The following is a 5,533-nucleotide window of genomic DNA, read 5'->3' on the forward strand; positions in this document are numbered from 1 at the left end:
CAAAAGCTGGAATCCTACTGTGAGCATTGGTTCTCAAGAGATATGTACTCAAAGACATATGCAAGTATGATTCATCCAATTCCTGATGAGAAAATGTGGCCACCTATGCCACATGTTACCCCTGCCTGCTTCCTCCATTGAGGAGAGCTCCAGGTAGACCAAAGCTGAAAAGGAGAAGAGAACATGATAAAGGACAGTCTGCATCACAATCAAAAAGATGGAGCAGGTTCAACTGTGGAAACTGTGGCTCTTTTGGTCACAACAAGAGGTCATGCCAAAGAGCACCTGTCCAGAAGAGGAATGGCAACATTTCACCTGGCCAAAAGGTGATATAAAGCTCAATTTGTTTTTGAATCTGATTATTTTATACTCAATTCATGTACTTAATGTTAGCTTATTGCTTAACAGCAGAGCTATAGAAGAGGCAAACCAGGAAGAGGGCCTGCAAACATAGGCCTGTCAGGAGCAACTCTTTGGGTATAATTTTTTTTAGGGTTAAAAACAAAAAAGCCCCCTGTGATAAACCTAATATACAGAAAAGCCCCCCATGGTTTCAAAATATACAACACGACCCCTCATGCTTTGAACTAAATTGTAAAGGTGACGGAATCCGTTAAACTTAACGGAAATGGTCAAAATGACCAAAATACCCTTACATAATTAAACAAAAGACAGCTCAAAAAAATCATTTATTTTATTTTTTAAGTAGAGAGAATTGAGAGTTAAGGGGTAGAATAGGTATATTTGATAAAAATTAGGTATAAAAAAATTTTTTTAGGTTCCAATAAGCCATTTCCGTTAAGTTTAACGGATTCCGTTACCTTTACAATTTAATTCAAAGCATGAGGGGTCGTGTTGTATATTTTGAAACCATGGGGGGCTTTTCTGTGTATTAGGCTTATCACAGGGGGCTTTTTTGTTTTTAACCCTTTTTTTTATTTAAGCTTCTGATTGTAACATTTACAGCCAAAGCCTGTTTGATGCTAAAACTACTTGTCCATGTACACTGCTAGGATCATGTCTCTGGCAATGTTCCGGTTGTACAGTCAAGCCAAGGAAGCAATCCTTCTCCTTCAAGTCAACCTACAACTATGAATGTACACCAGCAAAAAAAGAGCACAGCAACCACTTCAAAGAAAAAGATTCATTTGAATGACTGCATTTTATACATGCTTCAATAAAATGCTCTCCTGTGTAATGTTCAATCTATTCCAATTGTGCAGAGAGGAAGGCCATTGTCATCTACTGGAGCATCTGCTAGATGGAGCAGCAAGAGAAACAACTCAAATACTACTCAGATCACTCAAACTGTGGAACAAGCTGCAGTTCAGCAAATTGCTGCATCTCAAGTTGCTTCAGCTGCATCTCAATCAATCAATGCAGCTACAACACTGCACTCAACAAATGTTAACAACAACAATAGTTTCAGTATGCAATTCTGATGCATACTCTGTAGTTTTGGGAGGTGAATGCTTACTGCACTCAGATCACTCAGTAGTATATTATTAATTAGGTACAAGAGACGAATATTTTGTACATGACTTCAGCAGATTTATATGTTTCAGCTGATAGGTCTTTGCAATCCTCACCATCTGTTCTAAGTCCTTTAATGCAGCAGATGGTGTTTTGAACTGAAGTGGATTGCTCAGTCATGCTTTTGTATCTTCTGATTGTTCTGGTTAGCTTTTGTAATAATTCAATCACAATTCTGATCAGACTTGTTGTATTAATGGATTTATCTTGTAATGCACGTACTATTCGTATCTGCTTTATTTTGTATTCTTGGATGAAGTGGATTTTGTACTCATGACAGTAGATGTAAACTGAACTGGTTGTATTTATAATGTAAACTACACCTGTTGCTGCATACATGATGAATAACTTGTTCCTCTCCAATGTCTTACAACACCAATTCAAACTATAGCAACAGCTTATATTCACTAATGTACATTTCTAGATGCACATCACCCTATTGACTTCACAATATGGATGAAAACATAAACAGCAACAACTATGAGATTGATGATGAAAAGTATGTTGACTGCTACATTTATAGCCGCTGCACTTGTCACTACAATTGGCATTTCCCTTTGTATTTCCGTAGACCTTTGTAGCTATTGTTGAGATTGCAGCACTGAATTGGTGTCATAATTTCTACTATTGACCTTTTCAGCTTCAGGACCCTCATACCACTGGAAGTACTTGTATTTTGCGCAAAAAAAATATAACTTGTTGATGTTGTTTTCAGTCTCAGAGATCTTCAATGTGGCCTTTCGATTACACCAGCAATATTTGTTTTGTATTGTGAAGGATGTTGGGGAGTTTCCATGATGCTCTCCAGCTGGAAGAAGCCATTCTCTTTGCTGCAATATTTTACCTCAAACTGCCAAACTGAAAATGAAGCAAGCTGTGTTTTGAGTTGGCAATTTGCTGCTCATTATTTTCCCTAGTAATCCTGGTATTCATGCATGACTTTCCTCTCGTTTATAAGGCAGTGCAAGGAACTGCACATTTAGCTGTTAAGTAGCCGTCGGTTTCTCAACAAATGGTTACTGCTGTAGGTTTGCATCTGGAAGCATGATGTTGCATTTATACCCCCTAAACTTGCTTGATCCTTAATGCCTATTGATAAGAGTTTATTTTACGTATTTTTAAGTGCATTTTATTAGTTAATTTTGAGTTGATTATTTAGTTTTATAATTAAAATAAAGAGGTTTTTGGTAAAATTATATATTTTTGGTAAAAGTGATAATATTGCATTTCTATTGATTTTAATGGTAAAAACTTCATTTTTATGCAGGAATGATGATTCAATCACCAAAGGATGTCAAATGAGGTAAAAAATAGAGATTTTGTGATAAATTCAAGTGGCAACAAGAAGAATGAAGTGAAAAACGTTCAAGTGAGGAAATGCAATACAAGTCAGTTTTGACACTCTTCAGTATTTCGATCATATCTCAGCCTACAAAGCTCCGATTTGGATGATTCTTGAAGCATTGGAAAGCTAACTGAAAGGGCTACAACTTTTGTGTTTTGCACAAAAGCTAGTTCGGCCTTTATGATAGATAAAATCGCAGATGAAGTAAGGCCAAAGTGAATACGCGAGTACACAAAACGTGACTTGTAACCGCGTTTTGTGTAGGCGCGTTTTATAGCCGAAATTCTGCAATTTGACTCAGCCAATTCTCTTGTGTTCATACCACTTTCCAGCTATAAGATGCAAGGGAATTCGGTGCACATGCTTCAGAAGACAAAAGGGCAAGAAAAGTGGCTTATTTTCAAGTCAAAAATATTGGTTTTTGACTATGCTAACAAAGTGGAGATTTGGGAATCAAAGGATAGAATTTGACTTGGAAAAATGGAGCATTTGAGTGTTTTTTATGCAGAGATATGGGGAGAGATCTGAGATCCATTCGTAGCTTAGCTTCTTACAGAAAAACATATTCTCTCTACCTAGGACTTGCAAGGGGCAATTGGGATTTCATCTTGTAATCATCTAAGTTCAAGACAAAGGAGATTTTTGGAAGGCTTCACCATATCTTGGCTAAGACTTTCTTTACTCTGTTTGTATTTGTAATTCATGATGATTTACATTAATGAAGTTATGGAAGTGGTTTTATATTCATGAGTAGCTAATTTTTCTTTTCATAGGGAGGTAGATGAAGCTTAGGCCAAATGATATGAAGTGATTGTTATTCATTCTTGTTATGTCTTGTAATTACTTATCTACTTGTTATGTGGATTACTGTGTTGTTGCTTGATCACCAATAGCAGGTTTTAATATGTTATTTTATTCATTGAAGAAAAGGGGGGGGGGGGTGGGGGGGGGGGGTGGGGGGGGGGGGGGTGTAAAAATATGGAATGACACAAAGTAGAACTTGAGTTGTATATTTACATGAGATAGAAATACGTTCAAGTGGATGAAATCTGCATTTCATGTGTGAATAAGAAAACAGATTTAGTATTTACCAGAGAACTTAGGACAAACTTTCTGTTTTAACCCATTAATGCATGAGATGTGATCTGATATTCTGGAAATGAATCTTGTTAAACAAGAGCAGTAACAAGTGTTGAATTAATTCATTTTAGATCTTTTGAGTGTCATAAGTGGAATCTACATCCCTAGATCTTAATATTTAGTGATCTACTACCTTGAGATATTGCATTTATCTATTTAAGAATTTGTAGTTGAATTAAAAATCTGAAGTTTTTTCTGCTCAATTAATTGTTGAGCCTAAATAAAGAAGTAAAATAGTATCTAATAATTTGTTTTAAATTGCTCCTCGTTGGGATCGACCCGAATACACATCCTCGTACTACAATTGCGACTGTATACATTGCAGTCCAACGGTGTAAATTCGGAATTAACTTGCACTTAAAGTAAAAAAACCCGTCAAGTTTTTGGCTCCAGTTGCCCGGGGAGGCGCAATATTTAGAAGCCTAATGCCATCTTATTAAATTTAGACAGCTTATTTTTAGATTATAGTTTAACTTATATTGGTAATCAGTTTTTTTTACCATATGAAGTTGCATAATATCCCTTATTTCTGTTTGTAGTGTAAGCTGCAGACCGGGAGTCTCGAGAAAGTCGCAATCTGCTTTCAATCCAGAAATTGAAGGACACTAACGTAGACAATGGGGAAAAAAAAAAAGGATAGGGGGGGCCATCACCACAGCAAGAGGACAGAGAGTTGGCAACGCTATTAGAGGAATCTCATAGATCTACCAATTTGAGGAAGAGATGGCCGTGACCCAAATAGGCGAGTTCTACGAGATTATAGCTCTACGGGAACAGCAAGGAATCTCAACAAATAGTACGGGCCTACGGTAAATGCTAACAATTTTTGAGATTAAACATCACTTATCCAAATTGGTTCCAACAATCTCAATTTGGGGTAATGCAAGTAGAAGAATCCTAATACACACTTAGCTACATCTTGGAATTTGTGATACAATAAAATGAATGGAGTTAGTGATGAATGCCATAGGCTAGATTGTTCCCATTTCATTGAGAGAGTAAGGCAAACTTTGGCTACACTCTCATGCTCCTAATACTTTCAAACTGGAATGGGATAACTATCAAAAGAGCATTCCTTAATAGTATTTTCCACAGGTAAGACTGCTAAAGTTTAGAATGGCATATCACTAGTATTTAGCAAATTGGAAGGTGAAATCATTATATGAGGCATGGGAAAGATTTAGAGATTTGCTTCGGAAATGTCCACATCATGGACTGCCGGAGTGGTTAATCATACAAACCTTCTATAATGGTTTAGTTTTTTCTACTAAAACTATGATTGATGCAGCTGCAGGTGGAGCTTTAATGGGTAAATCACCCCAAGAAGCTCAAAATTTGATAGAAGAAATGGCCGCAAATAACTACCAATGGGCCAATGAAAGAGGTAATACGAGACGTCACGCAGGTATGATCGAAATGGACACTCTCAATATGTTGAGTGCCCAAATGAATAACGTGATGAAGTTATTGAGTAGACAAGGGGGAGTTAGCCCAAGTTCATCTAATGCTTACGTA

The 5,533-nt window shown here is 36.8% G+C and overlaps 1 non-coding gene across 1 annotated transcript; it reads right to left on the reverse strand.

The window, feature by feature from the left end:
- Nucleotides 1–5,125: 5,125 nt before the first annotated feature.
- On the reverse strand, nt 5,126–5,235 carry LOC113748553. Its single transcript, XR_003464406.1, has one exon. It is a non-coding gene; the product is annotated as a small nucleolar RNA R71 (small nucleolar RNA).
- Nucleotides 5,236–5,533: the final 298 nt, after the last annotated feature.

This window comes from Coffea eugenioides, chromosome 9, assembly GCF_003713205.1.
Source record: "Coffea eugenioides isolate CCC68of chromosome 9, Ceug_1.0, whole genome shotgun sequence".
NCBI classification, from domain to species: Eukaryota; Viridiplantae; Streptophyta; class Magnoliopsida; order Gentianales; family Rubiaceae; genus Coffea; species Coffea eugenioides.